The sequence below is a fragment of the Vulpes vulpes genome, chromosome 5, assembly GCF_048418805.1.
Source record: "Vulpes vulpes isolate BD-2025 chromosome 5, VulVul3, whole genome shotgun sequence".
Lineage (NCBI taxonomy): Eukaryota > Metazoa > Chordata > Mammalia > Carnivora > Canidae > Vulpes > Vulpes vulpes.
This window is the reverse complement of record NC_132784.1, coordinates 31,051,699-31,069,429: the sequence shown is the minus strand read 5'-3', so window position 1 is coordinate 31,069,429 and position 17,731 is coordinate 31,051,699. Positions and strand designations below refer to the sequence as shown.

The 17,731-nt window shown below is 42.9% G+C and overlaps 1 protein-coding gene and 1 pseudogene across 6 annotated transcripts in view; one reads left to right on the top strand and one right to left on the bottom strand.

Moving 5' to 3' along the window:
* The window catches only part of LYPD6 (LY6/PLAUR domain containing 6), a 125,192-nt gene that overhangs the window by 32,170 nt on the left and 75,291 nt on the right, over nucleotides 1-17,731 (bottom strand). The window lies entirely within an intron of this gene.
* On the top strand, nucleotides 2,169-3,220 carry LOC140598987 (large ribosomal subunit protein uL23 pseudogene; annotated as a pseudogene).

Genomic DNA, 17,731 nt, shown 5'->3' with positions numbered 1-17,731 from the left:
GTATTTTTTCTGTCCAGAGTCTCAGTAGGCAATGAAGCTTTAATCCCTATGCCTCCCAAATATGATACTGGATATGCTCAGATAATATGAAGGGTCTTTTCTAGGACTTTGACGCCTTTCTCTGGAGTCCACTGTGCCTTTGGACTGTCCTAGACATTTAGAAAAGATGTTGCATTTCCATTTTATGTGCTGCTATTTGAATATGTGCTGAGGACCCCATCCCTGACTATAGTTCTCTTTATGAAGAAGTACACTCTCATTTTCACAGCTCTGTGACCTTTCATTTGTTATTTATGAGCTTTTGCAAATCTAATACCACTCTGACAGATTTAATTTGTGCTCTAAATTACCTTTGCATGAGTTACTCAAGTGCTGGTTTTATTCCAATGGATAACTTGCTACGTTCTGAAACAGAAAAAAGATTAGTTCAAGATCTATTTGACTTCCTCCACTTGGGAGAAAGTTGAAAAGAGTCGCATTCTGATTTTCACTCGATGATAATACTTAGTATAAAGGAGGATTCCTAACACTAGTCATGGAGGCAAAGTGATAGACCCACAACCCAGGTCAAGTTTTACAAATCTAGACCCCAACTGCTATTTCATATAGAGTCCATAAAATAAGATACTCCTTAAACTGGTCACTAAGACAAGTAATTAAGCACTTCTGGAAGCTACATTGACTAAGGTACCAACTACCAAACGACAACACCTCAATACTAAATCACTACACAAGCAAATGTGAACTAGAGAAGTAATACAAATCTAAGCACTTCCCAGTGCTATCCATATTGAAGTTTGAAATGCCTAACATAGGAGCAAAATGAAATTCTGAAGCCTGAAAGATCGTGAGAAATCTTGACTTAATTTTAGATATGTGTAATCTAGGTGTGGTAGTACCTTAATGACTAGAGAAGTTAATCCAGCTCCCAAAAATACAAATTAAGAACATGTCTTCACAAAACTAAGACAACTTAAATGTATCATTCTGACTATATTAACTTCTCACAATTTGAGAATCGCTTGTAACACGGTGGTGGTTTACGAACACATCTGCAAATTCGTTGACATCTCTCCATTGAGAGGTGGGGTTTGCATCCTCTCCTTTTTATTCTGGGCCAAACTTACTGACCAGTTGGCCGGAGTATGGTGGGAATAACTCAACTTACACGTAGTGTTCTGGAACACCCAGCCATGTAAGCACTCTGAGTGCTTTGAGTGCCATGATGAGAGGAAGCCCAAGTAGCCCACCCAGAGCTACTGAGATTTTATGAAGAGATAGTGCTGCCCTTCTAGTCCCCAGCTGCTCCTGCTCCACTCTCTGCTCCATTCCAGCTCCAGCCACGGTCTGATTACAACCTCATGAAGACTCCAAGTGAGAACTGCCTGGCCAAGCCCTTCTCACTTCCTGACCCACATAAGTGAGGAGAGAGAAATAAAATGATGACAACTCTTTTATGCTACTACATTTTGTGGTGATTTGCTATGTCGCAATAGCTACCTGGAATATGAAGAGCTGGTACAGGAGAGCTAAGTAGGAATTACAGTGCCGCTTATGAAGATAATCCCATTTTTCATGTTGGTGGCAAAGTAAAGAAATTCAAATCAAACAGACTGTAACCAAAAGGTGGGTAAGGGAGGAAAGGGATGAATTTCACTGTCTCATCTGACCATCTAGTTTGGACATGGCTGGATTTTTAACCTCTTATCAGGAATTTCTAGCCCTCAACCTTGCTCCCCTCATTTGCCTGTATTCTCATTCAGGTCTTCCCAAACCGTGGCCAAGAACTGGATGTTGGGCCAGCAAAATCACACAGATGTCCCTACAATTAACAATACTAAGTTCTAAGTAACCTCATTAACCTGGAAATGCAAAATGAAACTAATAATGGCTCAAATGAGTATTTCTACAAATGCCAGAAGGTGGGGAAGTTACCTGTTGGGATGATTTTCTTCCCTAAAAATAAAATGCCATGCCATTACAACTTGGCAAATCAAAAGATAAGGTTGAAACGATAGTTCTAGTGGGCATTTGGCATCACTTCTGCCCTATGTCTCCTCCTCCTTATGCAATGGCTCTTCTACTGATACCCATCATTTGGTGTTATGGAGGTACATTGTATTCTTACATGATCCATCCTATAGGCTGCTATTGCTTGGACTAGGGTGGGACATGTGATCCAAGCCAGGCCAATCAGAGTTCTTCCTGGGTATTTTTCAAGCCAAAATCGGAAAAAGACAATCAGCCCTCTCTGGTACTGGAGTCCTCAAGAAATGAAACTTAGGAACATGTGTAGGACATGTTCCTCCCCATATGGAGGAAGAAGACAATGAAGCTTGCTGGCCAAGAGAGTCAGAGATGAGGGATGGAGACAAGAGCTGAGTTGTGTGCAACCCTTGCCTTTTTGGTTAATTGTAACTCTTTCCTTAGAAGCCTCAATCTCGCCCTTTCATGAAGATGGCACCGAAGGCGAAGAAGGAAGCCCCTGCCCCTCCCAAAGCTGAAGCCAAAGCAAAGGCTTTGAAAGCTAAGAAAGTGGTGCCGAAAGGCGTGCACAGTCACAAAGAGAAGATCCGTAGGTCACCTACATTCCAAGGACCCAAGACCCTGTGTCTCCGAAGGCAGCCCAAATATCCTCGAAAGAGGGCCCCCAGGAGAAACAAGTTTGATCACTATGCCATCATCAAGTTCCCCTTAACTACTGAGTCAGCCATGAAGAAAATAGAAGACAACAACACACTTGTGTTCATTGTGGATGTCAAGGCCAATAAGCACCAGATCAAACAGGCTGTGAAGAAGCTCTGTGACATTGAAGTGGCCAAGGTCAACACCTTGATCAGGTCTGATGGAGAGAAGAAAGCATATGTTCGACTGGCTCCTGACTATGATGCTTTGGGTGTTGCCAACAAAATTGGGATAATCTAAATTGAGTCCAGCCGGCTATAAATCTAAATATAAATTTTTTCACCAAAAAAAAAAAAAAAAAAAAGAAGAAGAAGCCTCAATCTCCATCAAGTAACCTTTTTTTGAGAGAGAGAAAGAACAAACACATGCATGGGGGGTGGGGAGCAAAAGGAGAGGGAGAGGACAGACAGACAGATTCTTAAGGACCTCCAGGGGTAGCACAGAGCCCAACACAGGGATAATCTCACAACCCTGAGATCATAACCTCAGCCAAAATCAAGAGTCAGATGCTTAACCTATGGAGCCACCCAAGACACCCCCCAAAAATAACATTTTTGCCCAAGCTAGTTTTAGGTGGCTTTCTGACCCTTGCAACCAGGAGCTTTGACCAATTCAAGAGTCTTCTAAAAGGGACTAGCCACCAGCTTAAATTTTTCTTTGTAACATAAATGCTTTGACATTAATACTTCTTTAAGGCTTATCAACAAAAAGGTTAGAGTTGGTTTTTAAAAATGTCAATAATAGGGCAGACTGGGTGGCTCAGTTGGTTAAGCATCTGACTCTTGATTTCAGCTCAGGTCATGAGTTTAAGCCCTGCACTGGGCTCCACCCTGGGTGTGGAGCCTGCTTAAAAAAAAAAAAAAAAAAAAAGTTAAAAAAATTTCAGTGATAGAGAACTGGTCAGAGATTACCTCTTCCAGACTTCTTGGACACTAATGTTTCATTTCCATAAGCTATAGGGAGATACATGATCACATATTCTGGTATGAATTGAGGATCTACTTGCATAAAAATCAATGCTTTAAAAAGATGTGTATTTCTTTCTCTGGAACTTCTTGGCGAGGTTAGAGTTATAGGGAAAAGCTGCCTTTGTACCTTTTCTAATCTGATTTAAAGGTCAGTTGCATCAAAAATGCTTCAATTCCTGAAGGATAAATGATTTCTGGCCACGTATGCCCAGCAGTATATTCACATTTCTAAGAGATGTTATATTAACTCTCTTCCGCTTGCTGGCTGTTTGCTTGTTTGCTTCCTCTATCAATCTGAAGTTTCTAGAGAACTGATGAGATGGCATTTGGAAGTACAAACAGCCACAAGGGGATGGAGTCAAAGAACTCTCCAGGAATGGAACACCAGGTACATTTCAGGTCCAGCCTGACATTTTTTATTTGCCTAGAAGGGAGTGGTGGTTTGTAGAAATTTTTGCTTCTGTGTCATTTTTAAAATGCTTCTATATGATTAAGAATATCGTATTTTCATTTTATTTTTTCTAGGAATTTTCATCCTAGAGACCTTCCAAAAAATGTGGAAGTTCAAAATGTTTGAACTTATTAATTCCCACCTTCAATTTACTAACAATCACTTAACCTAATCTTGATTCTCCCCCAGGGCCAAAAAGAGCTAATTCACATCAAGTATTATTTCCTATTTTGCATGGAACAGGGTTTTGCCCATTGTTCCAAGAATCCTAACCAAGTTTTTTCCAAACCCCTTGACGGTTGTTTCCAGACGGCCCTTTATAACTCAAGTTCAAGAAAACTGTAGTTGCTAGGGTAGGAGAACCCGCCTGTACTCTCTCTTTTTGTGAGAAAAATAAAATAAATAGAATAAAATGGCCAACATTAAAACAGTGGCTTAAGTGAAAATTCTATGGCTTTTTTCAACTTTTTTTTATGATAATCACAGAGAGAGAGAGAGGCAGAGACACAGGCAGAGGGAGAAGCAGGCTCCATGCACTGGGAGCCCGATGTGGGACTCGATCCGGGTCTCCAGGATCGCGCCCTGGGCCAAAGGCAGGGGCCAAACCGCTGCACCACCCAGGGATCCCTCTATGGCTTTTTTCAAATCACTGGGTTCCTTAGTAGCTAAGTACTAAGTCTTAACCAATTTTTCTCATTTAATACAGAATATGTTTCCAAAACCAAATCCATCCATGCATTCATCTTCCAAATTTCTGACCCACCAATGCCTTCAGTGACACACAACATGTCTCCTGAGAGCACAAAGATCATCACAGTTTCATTTTGGTGAAAGGGTATTGGGGTCTGTGAAAACTCACAGTCTAAACTCTAATTTGTTATTTACCTCACCCTGGGTGTGAAGGCAAAGGAATGTACCAGATGACCTCCTGACTCTCTATCACTGAGGTGTGAATTCTTCCTTTGTAATGCACCATCTTCATTTGCAAGCCTCCATAAATAATGGTTATTAAAGAAGTCTATTATTGTAGCAAAACAATATAATAAGATTTTACATAATAGTATGCATCCAGGCAGAAAAAGATGCAGGAGTTATTAATAAAAGAAGACTGTCCTGGATAATAGAAACTTTTTTTATTTTTGCAACTAAATTAACTCCCTTCCTAGAGAAAAAATACTGAGTAACTTCTCATGGATGAGGAAATGTAGGTAGGTATCTAGGCATCTAGGTAGACTCCACTCCCTGACTTCTGATACTGAAAGAGCCGCATGAGACTCCTCTCCCCTCCTCATTGCAGAGTTTTCCTATTCCTGTTCCCCAGTTGTCCTCCTCGTTTTCTACTTGCTCATTCACTCATCCATCATCCTCTGTGGGGCAGGTACGGCTGGCATTATCTGTTAAACATGCTGTCATTCATAGTTCCAGCTGAACAGATTATTGAACCCTATTACTAAAATCATTGATGTAATTCTTAAAGATCCCCTTCAGGTTGCTAAGTACATGGGAGGAGACGTTGATTTGCTTTGTATGCAAGGGAGAGATGATACATCTTTGAGCCATTTAGTCAAGAGTGACCATGGGTGATGATGACCTCCTGGCTTTACAACCAAGGCCACACATTTGCAAGACGCCAGGTAGAGGAGCCAGGTAACACAGTGACTGCACCGGTCCTCCACAGGCCCTCATGGGGGTCACCAGGTGTTATCAATAAAACCCAACTTGAAAAAAAAAAAAGAAAAAAAAAAAAACCCCAACTTGAGGTTCACAATCCTCCCTGACAACCAGGGCTGCTTATCTGGAAGAAGGAAGAAAGGGGGAAGTGGAGACAGGGTTGACCCATTACATTTTATAAAGACCCAGTTAACATCTAGGTTCATATGAATTATCAAATAACTATATTAGTAATAAGGCATTGGAAATAGGAGGGATCAGAGGAAACAAAAGATGTCAAAATTCCAAAATATCATAGCCAGAGGTGGATGTACCATGCAGTGAAGGGGAGCTTCAGGGTCCCTGATCGAAGGGGCTCCTGCCATAGCCCTGTTCCTAATTTTAGGATTGTTCATTCATAAATTCTTTCCCTTAAAGAGAGCTCCTCCCTAAAAACTGGGATCAGCTGCCCCTGGCCACAGTAACGCAAAAACAATTCTTGGCATTAGTAATAATATTCTTGCTTTTTCTCTAAAAAGATGTTAATAAACAGAAATACATGCTGTCATTCTACTCTCGTGGAGAGGGGGGAAAAAAGGAAGTAGGAAACACAGCACATTAACAAAGGCCAGCCTCAAAACTGAGGAAGTGGAATCCTAGCTAGAGAAAACCATCAACCAACCAAATAACTCCATCCCTGGGGGACCCCCTCCAGCACCGCCTGTGAGCAAATCCCCCAGGAGCACTGGACGGAGAAAGAATGTAGGGTGCCCTCAAGGCAAAGGAGAAATTAGGGCCAAGAGAAAAGCCCAAGCTTTAGATAACACTTTTTTTTTTTTTTTTTTTTTTTTAACAATTCTAAGAAGGATCAAAGAAACCACTTTATCTTAAGCTGGACTATGAAGGAGGCCAGCGCAGGCTATGACTCGGACTCTGCTACTGGAACTGTAGAACCTCGGGCAGGTTTCTGAATCCCTGTGCCTCATTTTCTTCACCTGTGAAATAGGGGCAATCATACTGCCTATGCCATAGGGCCCTGAGGAGGACTAAAGGAGATGACACACATAGAGCACTTTGGACCATACCGAGCACATGCCTGCTAGCTAAGATAATTCTTAAAATCAGCCCTGAGTGTCCTAACAAGGCATCGGGTTCCTCCTTTGGGTCAAGATGCTGGGTCAGAACCCTCTGTTCCCCAGTCTTGGAAGGAGGTATGAAAGGTCTTTAAAAAGGTCTTTAAAAAGTTTTCCATGGAATACTGTGTTCTATTAGAAGAAATCAAAAGCCCAGGTTCCTTGCCAGATTTCCTAGCTGATCCCAACTACAATCAGCATCCTCGGGCGAAGCTAAAAACCCAGGGCAAGTGAATTATACGAGGCAGACTGGGAAGGCCTAAGACAGGATTTCTGAAATGTTAAAACTGCCTTCTCTTTTAAAGAGAAAAAAGTCTCACAGTCTCATCTATCCCTACTCTCAATTAACCATAATTATAATAACCATAATGCTTCTTACATCTACACAGATAGAAAACTAGGTCTAAGCCCCTTTGCTTAAAGCCCACGTAATAGCTTTAAAGCTAAACAAAATTACCATATATAAATAAAATTACATTCAAATTAAATACACTAATGAAATAAAATGGAAAATAACAGCACTGACTAGAGGGGTGCCTAGGTGGCTCAGTGGGTTGAGCGTCTGCCTTCAGCTCAGGTTATGATCCCGGGGTCCTGGGGTGGAGCCCCACATCGGGGCCCCTGCTCAGTGGAGAGCCTGCTTCTCCCTCTCCCTCCCGCTCTGCCTGCTTGTGCTCTTTCTTTCTTTCTTTCTTTCTCTCTCTTATTTATTTTATAAATAAAATTTTTCATAAGAATAGTAATAACTAGCATTTACTGAGCACTTACTATAGGGCTGAACAGTTAAGATATCACTACTCTTGGATCGCTCCTGGTCTACAAAAATGGGAGTCCTGTGTGGTTCAACCCAACATGTGCAAGACACTCTCTAAGAGCTTTCTTCAATCCCCACAGCACTGTGAAGTAGGCACTACTATTACCCCATTTTACAGTTGAGAGAACAGGGGTACCAGGAAATGAAAACACACATTTTTGAATCTTCTACATGAGTGGCAGGTGCCGAGGAGGGAGAAGACAGCATTCGGGGGGAGCCCTGTCCTAGGAGGCATACCTCTGGGGATGGGATGATGGAGGAAGGGCCAGACCCAGAAAGTGTTTGGGGCAGCCTGTGAGCACGAGCAGGACACCAAGATGGGGAGGCTGGAGGGCAGGTGCCAGCCACGGAAGAGCACCTAGACTGGGTGTCCTTTTGTGTTCGTTCTGGGTGGGGCAGAAAGGGGGCTTTGCTGGGACTCCCGAGGGGAGAGATGCTGGCACTCCTCGGGGAGCAAGAGTCAAAGCGAAAGCCTGTAAAGAGGAGGTGCAGGAGAAAGCAGAGGGGAGAGGGGGTGAGAGGAGAGGAGGGGGTGTCAGTAAAGGACCAAGATTCCCCAATTTGCTGCACATTAGAATCAGCTAAGATCCTAACAAACGACTGATGATGGCCTCAAGCACTGTGGTTTCATTGGTAGGGGTGTGACCCGGGTACTGAGGGTCAAAAAATCTCCCCAGGCGATCGTGACTTGCAGCCACGTTGGGGAAGCCTTCTCCTCCCGTTGCAGGTGCTGGTGCAAGGAAACAGCTCCAGGGTGCCTTCCATTCATCCAGGGCACCAGCAAACCGCTGCCAGTTCCCCGCAGCACTGGGTTAAGGAGCTAGTCGGCAGTCGGAGGGATCAGCACTGTGAATTCCATCAGGCCTCCCCTCTCTAGCCTCCTGGGCTCCTCAGACCTCCGAGGGAAGGAGCTGAGCAGCTGGGACCCATGAAACGACCGCGGCCTCCCACCTGGTTTCTACAATGCTCTGGCTCCAAACCTCATAGGCTTCCCTTGGCCACTTTGGTGATGGCTTCCCCAAAGTGGTTTTCATCCTCTTAAAGTGATTGTCCCATGTTGCCCTTGAAAGACTCAAGGGTGAAGCACCCTCTAACTTTGCGACTTAGCACACTTCATTCCACAACAACAAAAGAGAAGATGCCTGGAGGCCCCTCCTGGAACAAACAGATACTATAACTATGACTCTCAAGGTAGCCTGGGACATGGATGTGTTTTTGAGAAAGGAAGCAAGTAGGCCAATGTCCGTGCTGGGGAGAGAACGGCTTTTGCAGCCCGCAGACTTGAGCTTGAACTCTTGCTCTCCCACGAAGAGCCGTGTGAACTGGAGCCCTGAAGTCCTTGGGGTTCAGTCTCCTTTGCACGGACACCCGGGATGCCTTGAATGCATTGGGACCCCCACCCCGCCATTTCCACTGTGAGCGACTATGCCTGGGAAGCTAAGTCTTGATCAAGAAGTGACCCCTTCCATCCCTTTAGAAGTGGCAAACTTCCCATCTTCACTGACTTTCTAGTCGCTGGCTCTGATGTTATTCATAGAAGGAAGGCTGGGCTGAGAATAAAGCAAAGAGAAAAGAACGGTCGTTGGGAATAACAGGAAAGGTAGTAACACGTCCAACCTGATTTCACTCTGTAAAGTTAGAATAACATGATCCCAATATCAAAACCATATAATCTATGCAGTTGCACTGAATCCTGCCAAGTCTTTTTCATAGACTATGAAACAAAAACAAAAACAGAAACGTGTATATATCATAGAAAATAATCCTACAAGACACAAAGGAACTGAATCACAGATCTTAAAAGGATCAGGATTTGGCACAGGATGTCTGGTTGCTCCAATTCCTGTTTTCATGCTTACGAGGATCTGAAGTTTCCGGCCAGCCCGTGTGCGCACACTTGGAGAGTCAGTAGTGTCAATACATGCGACGGTGACTCTACATACACAGCAAAAGTCAGGATCTAAATCCACACTGTCGGTTGGATCATTCTGCAATGATGGAACCTTCTACATTGGCGCTGTCCAATCTGGGGGCCACTATCCACGTGTGGCTATTGGGAAATGGACGTGTGTGACTGAAGAACTGAATTTAATTTTAACTGTAATTTAAACTAAATAGACATTAGAATATCAGCTACAGCGCTGGATAGTGGAGTTCTGTATTAATGATAAGTAAATGGAAAACAAAGTTGTGCCCTGAGGACCACTGAGGGCTAGGGGGAAGTAGCATGGCTGTTACCTACTAAATACCAACGCATCAGCGTTAATTAACTCAAGTCAGAAAACATCATGCAACTCTTGGCCTGCTCATCAGTGCTGGGGTGAAAGGGGATAAAAAGGACATGAACTAGACTGAGGCATCATTTTTCCGAAGTTCCACCAAGAACCACTCTATCCCTACCTTTATTTGTTTTTTGTTGATGCCTGAAAATGTTAGCTTCTTATATTGACCAGAAGCATCCTACCTGCTTTACATCTGATCCTGTCAATTATCTTACGGGGTCACTATTGTTCTTTAATCCCTATTTGTATAGGTGAGTGGACGAAGGAAGGGAAGGGATAAGTCGATTGCTCCAAGGTCACCTGTGTAGAGTGTGGGAATGGACATCTGAATGCAGTCCTCAGGCTTCACACACCATGCTCCAAGGAGCCATCGGTGATTTAGAAGTTACAGCGAAGAGAAGAACTGCCTTTGAGAGGAGGCTGGCTTGTCCAGTGTATCCTAGATGCCCTAAGACTGTGACACGTTTGGGGAAAAGTGGTCATTTTTAGCTTTGAGAATGTGAAGGAAGCATGCGACCGCCGGAAGCTGAAGGAAGAGGGTGAAGGAGACAGAGGCAAACAGGGGAGCCAGGTGGTTCGGAAGACTCACTCTGCCAACGGTCCCCCCCACCCCAGGCCTTCTCTGGATCTACAGATTTATTTCCAAGTCATTAAAACCAACGGCAAGACTGCAGATAGAGATGTAAAAAAACAGTGCAAGTCTTGAAAGAATCAGAGGAAAGAAGTGTTTCTGCTATAGGCTGAGAGTCTCTAACTCAGTTTGCTTGAACTATAAAACCTTAAACTTGCAGATCAAAAGGTAGGTGACCGTAATGAGCTAACTCCTGCTTTCAATCCTCCATTATTACTCACTCCAGAGGATTCCAGATTTCCGTATTCTAAGTAATGTTGTCAGTAGCATTCTTGCAACTACAGCACATGGTCTAGTCTCCATTATTTTCTTAGAATAAACTCAGACATGGGGAAAAAGGAAAATGAAAAGAAAATGCAATCTGCCCTGTCTTCCACCAGGCAGCCCAGGATGAATGCTGAGGGGGCGGCGGGGGGGTTCCCTTCCTGGGATTGTGTCATCAAGCTATGATGTGAGTATTTCCCAAGATCCTTTGTCTTCCTCTGCTTGTAATCAAGAACGAATCAAGCCTTCCCTCCTGCAGGACTATTAAGCCAAAAATATCAAGTCCAGGTGGAACGAGGAAACACTTGGGTTTCCCACTATAACACAACCCATCTCTTCTTACCATGAGACGTGTGAACAAGGTATCTTTTCTAATCTTAATTTACATGCAGGTTCAACATCTCCCACTAATACATGCTCTAAATACGGTCCCCAAAAGCATCGTCAACTCCAAATTAATTATCGGTTTATCTGGGAGAATTCATTCATTTATTAAACATTTACTCTGTCTACATTCTGGGGTTCCAGGGTAAACAAAATAGACGAAAACAATATTTGATGTTCCGGCTCAATATATTTCTGGTTTACTCCAGCTCCGTAATTTTGGAGGAAGAAATTGATTCAAGAAAAATTAATATTGAGGTTCGGTGCAAGATCCAGCTGACTAAATGGAGTTCATGGGCACTGTTGGCTCAGCACAGATTCAGTTTCTTTTAGTGGCATAGTGCTTGGGGGCTCCAAAATGAAAGAACAAAAATGTAATACATGAAAAATTTTTGGTTACTCACTAGATCCCAAAACCCCAGAATTCTTCTGGACATTTTTATCTTACTGATATGCAACACCCCCCACCCCCAGGGGTTTTTTGATCCCACTTTCTAAATGCTTTTCAAATCAGCGCCACCTTCTTCATCACGCCTATGGCCAGAACTTCAGGGCCTTAATTTTTGTTTGGACTATTGTCATAGCTTCTAAATTGGTCTGCCCGTCTCCAGTTTCTTTTCATTCTAATACTCCTGTCTTATGGTTTTCAAAACCAGAGATCTGATCCTATAGTTCTACAGTTAGAAATTCAGAATGGTTCTCACTGCTTGCAGATGTAGTGGAAATTTTTTATGTACAAACAAGGAGATCGAGCGTTCTAGTGGGAGAATGAGAAAATAGGCCCCCGGGACTCTGGATTAAGGCCATGCCATCTGCAGCAGGGAAGTATACCTCTTTGGAAAAAACAACCCTGGCATGTTGCTGAGCCCTGCGAGCGACAGATGCTCCTGTCTGTGGTAACAAGCGACCGCACATTCAGGACTGTCCAGCACAAGCTGGGTTCTGTTAGACCTAATCACACCTACCGGAACCTCAGCCAGCATAATTACCTAGGGGCTTACGAAATGCCTGCCGCACAGGCATGGGATCCTGCACAACACAGCGTTGAGTCCAAGACCACGCAGCTGGTCTCCCCAAATGCTGGAATAGCCTTCTGAAGGTACAGCACCAGCTCAGAGGCAATACTTTGAAAGGATGGGGTGCCAGTCGCAGGATGCAGCATGTGCATCAGGTCAGAGTCTCCCATCTGATGCTGTGTCCTCACTAGGAAGGACACCGAGTCCGAAGACCAAGGGGTAGAAGCAGGAGTGGCCTCTCTTACCATCACCCCCAGTGATCCATGCAGCTCTGAGCTCTGTAATACTGGAGATCCTCGTCTACAAAGGGGCATAATCTTACCAAAGGACATGGCGAGGTCCTACTGAAATACATGTTTCAGCTCCCACTGGGACACCTGGGACTCTTTGTGTCCAAAGACCAAAAGAATGCCATGCTGGCAGGGATAACTGGTTCTACATAGGAGGAAGAGGCAAGGCTACCTTTATACAATGTAGGCAGAGAGGAATCCATATGAAGCCTAGGTGATCCTCAGAGGTACCTCCTTTACCCCAGTGTGGCTGCGAAAACACACATGCAGCAGTCCTAGTCTGAAAAGGGGATGACCATTAAGGTTCCAGACCCCCTAGGAATGAAGATTTGAGTCACACCATTAGGTAAACCATCCAGACCTACCGAGGTGATAATCAAGGATGTGAGAAACCCAGAATGGGTATCCTAGGAGGGAGAGGGGGAGTACCCATTGCAGTCCTGGAATATCAACTGCAGCGAGGATGGGATATAATTTGTCCGACCAAGCCTCATCTTCTGAGTTCCCTCTCAGGAAGAGCCGCCCACAGGAACCACGGAGGTGCTCCTCCTTGAACTTGCATAGCGAAGGAGGTCTGCGTGGCACGAAGTGCAGACTATAGGAGCCATGAGACTAAGCCTCATGATTTCTGGCTGTAGGCAGCACAATTAACCTACAGCCCTAGCTGCACTCCAAAATCCATCACCACACTCACACTGAGGCCACACCTCCAAAAGGCTGCTCCTAGCCAGTGACGATGGCACATAAAACTGGTTCATTTTCTGGGAATACAGGAGACTCCTCTGATAGGTGACTTTGGCACAAGGGTGCCCCATCTTCCTTGCTGAACTTTCTGAGAACTGCACTATAGACTAAGACCATCCCTCCCAAGGGTCGGGGCTGTACTGCTTCTGACACTCTCCCAGCCTCCCCCAGCCCATCCCCTTTTCCCTCATAGGTGTGCAATAAATCTCTTACACATCTAATCCCATATCAACATCTCCTTCACCGTCTTCATGATCGGCCTCTACCATCTGTCTGGGCTCATCCCCTCCTTGCTCCCAGCAAGCCCCTGCCCACTGTGTACTCCACGGGCATCGGGAATGAGCATGCTACTTTCTGCATTCAGTCCTAGAAAAATCTATACTACTCTCTCCGTCTAGAATGCTCTTCCCCCTCTGCTTTCTCTTTGGCGACTGAGGTTTGGCAGCCAGTATACACAGGACACTTTGGCCTGGCCCCATTTTCTTCACTCTTTCTGTTTTTGCATGACCAGGCCAGGGCGGGATATGCCAGATGACAGGGTGCAGATGCCTCATATCCTATACCAGGTCGTAGGGCTCCATCTAGGTATCCTGTGTGGTACACATCCCGCAAACTGGCTCTCCCGCTACATAGTGATAGAGTCTAGAATGTGTCCATCTGTAAGGACCAGCCACTACTCAGCTCCAGCTAAATGGTGCCATGAGGCCTAGGGAGGCAAGATCTGATGGGTTAAAAAAAAATCTGGACCCTTAGAAGTCCAGATTTTTATTGTGAGATTGCTGCATTTTAAAGGCCATAAACTAATTCAAAATTAAAACCAAACCCAACAGGAGGTCACACAAAGACTATCTACTGACTGCTCTGGTTCCCACCTGCCAGCTTCTGTCCACCACCTAAAACACACTAATGGCTTCGACCACAACCCTTACGGAATATACCTCATAGACAGAATGCTGGAGGCTCAGCGCATGGCGATGTTTCTAAAACCTGCGGTCCTCTCTGAAGAAACTTCATCATTACATTCTAGATTTTGTCTTCTTAGTTCATGAAGTGTTTTATGACCCCGTGCCACTGCAGACTGTATAAACCTCACCAAAGAGGCAACTAATTCATCCTTTTATTCAACAAATATTTGAGGACCTAACATGGGCCAAACCCTGTGCTATGTCTAGAGGTTCCAATTTGAATAATCAAACCCTTATAAACAGGAAAATCATAATTAGGTAGAAGAGACAGAAATGTAGAAGGTACGATGTTATGTTGCTTGAGAAAATTTCATTAATACATTTATTCTCTACTAAAGGCAAACATCTTGATTTCTCAAAGAACATTAACATCTTTTAAGCAAACAAAAAATATATATAAAATACCAAGAAGCATCTTAAACCATAACCTGGTTATTTGAAAGATTTTAATCTATGAGAAATCTTTTCATTATGCAATTGTAGAAACTAAATGAGGATTTAGAAATATAGTGAGCATTTTTTAAAATATTAATAAATAGTTGGCAATAAATGCTTTAATAAAATCACTTCAAAACTGTTTCTTATTCTTACACTCTGAAATGCATTGTTCTGAAGAGTGACATAAAACAGATTAATTTGGGGGAAGAAGTGAAAAAGTACAACACAATTCTCTTACCTGAATATCTACACTATCAAGGTTCCATTGCTTATCAAGTCCTATTTCTAATCACGTAAATTTATGAAGAAACATGATTACAACAGCTACTTCTAGGGAGACTTGGTCATAGATTCTGGGATTGCTGAAGACCCGTCATACATTGTAAAGATACAATTATAGTTACCGTGGGCCCTGTCCCTAACTTAAGCACACCTGCACTCAGCTAGTCCCAAGTGGGTTCTCATTGCGGGGTAAGGTGTAGTGTGTGGATGGAGCCCAGAATTAGAGTAAACCTGGCAACTGTACCAAATGCTTCTTCAGGTCCCCAATCACACTGCAAATCAATTGCCTGGTACCGTTCCAGTTCCAGAAAACAGATATGTGAACTTCACTTTCCTAATAACCCTGGCGAACACGTTGAAACACACTGGGAGAATTTTAACAACTAGATTAAAAGGCCAATCAAATGGTAAACTCCCAGGGGAAACGCTTATGCCAGAGAATAGATGAACTGTTAGCTGATTTCAAGAACAAATGGAAAGTGCAAATCTGGGAGAAATGAGTGGGCAAGGAGAATAAACTAAATGGGATATGAACAACTGGGCCACAGAATCTGGTTTAGTAAATCTGTAGCACGGTGGAAAGATGAAATTCTCTTTTCTTCCTAATTCCTTTTTTTTTTTTAAATAAGAGTTCATTTTCCTTTATACGTGATAAAATTTGGGCAGGTTTGTTCTCTTTGTCTATTCTCCTATATAATGTGATAGAGGAGAGGGTAGGAGAAGTACCCAGTAACTTACAAACTTGACTGCAAGGAAAGGCTGTAGACAAGGATGTTGGCTTCAGGGCTACTGAGCACCAGGAGGTTCTGGAGGACCTTGCTGGACATCCCCCTAAATCATCTCAATTTGCCTTGTGTGAGGATAAGGCCAACTGTTGGATGATTCTTAATGACATGTTAACCTTTTGTGAAGTCAGGGAGAAAGGAAAACGCAAGCCACATGAGAGAGCTTCTGAGAAGAGTGTGACATCGTCAAAAACAATTGAAATACAAGGGAAATTAAAAAAAAATACCAGAAACCCAGCAAAAAATTATCACTATGTTTGGTCTTCAACTCAGATGGTGGTACGGGGAACACGGGCTCATGATTATGAAAGATGCACATTTCACTGCCATGTAATTCACACATAGGAATTCTCCTGGAAGTATTTATTATCTAGCTTCCGTTTCCATTCCCAGCACATGAGACAGTTTGGATCCTAAGATGAAATGGAATTTTATTTACAATTTTTAGCTTAAAAAATGGAAAAAGTTGACAGTATTTTGGCTCCCAATGATCACAATGCCCACAATGCAATCCTGAGTATTTATTTTCTGTTAACTGGATAAAAGGACAGACACATCGCTGGCTTAAGAGATCTCTCTGGGATACTGTACCGTGTTTACGCGGCTCACAGACCCAGTCCCAGTGTGACTGATCATCAACATTATCTGAAAAAGTAGACTATTACAGACACAGACCCAGGAAGCCTAAGGCAGAATCAGAAAATCGGTATTAAGACAACAACAAACACAACTTCCATGCTGATTTAAAGATTTCCAGGTATAGAAACTTTAGGTTTAGATCAAGAAAAATATGGATAAACATCATCCCTAAACAACAGTTCACAAAAATAAAATAAAAATTGACTAATAAATCTTTTAAAAATGTTTAGCCTTATCAGACTTAAAAGAAAAGTGAATCAAAAGAATGATTTAAAACAATATAATTCATTGACCCATAAAACCGGCAAAATACTTTGATTCGATAATGCCCTATGTTAATGCGTGTGTGGGAAAAGGACAATCTCACCTGAGAAGCAAATTAGTTTATCTTTTTTTGGAAGGTAATTAAAAAGCATCTACCAATTTTTTTTTAATGTATGTATTCTTTAATCCAAAAATTCTGTTTCCAACAATGTACCCAGAAGATGTATTTCAAAAGTGTGCCAAGATAATACAGGGGAGAATGTTCGTGATAACTTAAATATCTAACAACAACAGGGAGGTTTATAAGTGAAAGTCATACCATACAAAGGAATATTGTGTAACTTTAAAAAAAAAAAAAAGGAAGAAGACTGGGGCGCCTGGATGGCTCTGTTGGCTAAATGTCTGTCTTTGGCTCAGGTCATGATCCTGGGGTCCTGGGATCGAGCCCCACATCGGGCACCCTGCTCTGGAGAGTCTGCTTCTCCTTCTGCCTCTGCCCCTCCCCCTGCTTGTGCTCCCTCTCTCCTCTCTCTCTCTCTAATAAATAAGTAAAATCTTAAAAAAAAAAAAAAAAAGGGAAGAAGATCTACATGATATATTATGGAGGGGAAAAAAGGAGATGCACATGAGAAAGTACACTATGGTCCTTTTTGTGTTTTCAAAAAAGGAAATACATAAATATACATACATATATATATATATATATATATATATATATATAGGCTCTACGCATAACTTTTATTTTCTGAAAAAATACCTAAGAAATTGTTAATAATGATCTTTGGGGAAAGGCCTCATCCTGGAAGAGGGAGGGAGGTTTTTACTTTCATTTTCTATGTTTCTATGCTGTTTGCATCTTCTCACCACATACAAATATTCAAGGGTATGCGTGGCGTTTTCTGCAAGATCTGTTTAATTCCATGCTAGCTTCCCTCACTCTCTAGTACATTTCTTAGTCAAATACTTCTGCCAATCACCATGTGAGTGAGTCAATTTATTTCAGATTATATCCCACCCACGCTGCCAACCCACTTACTAGAAAAATG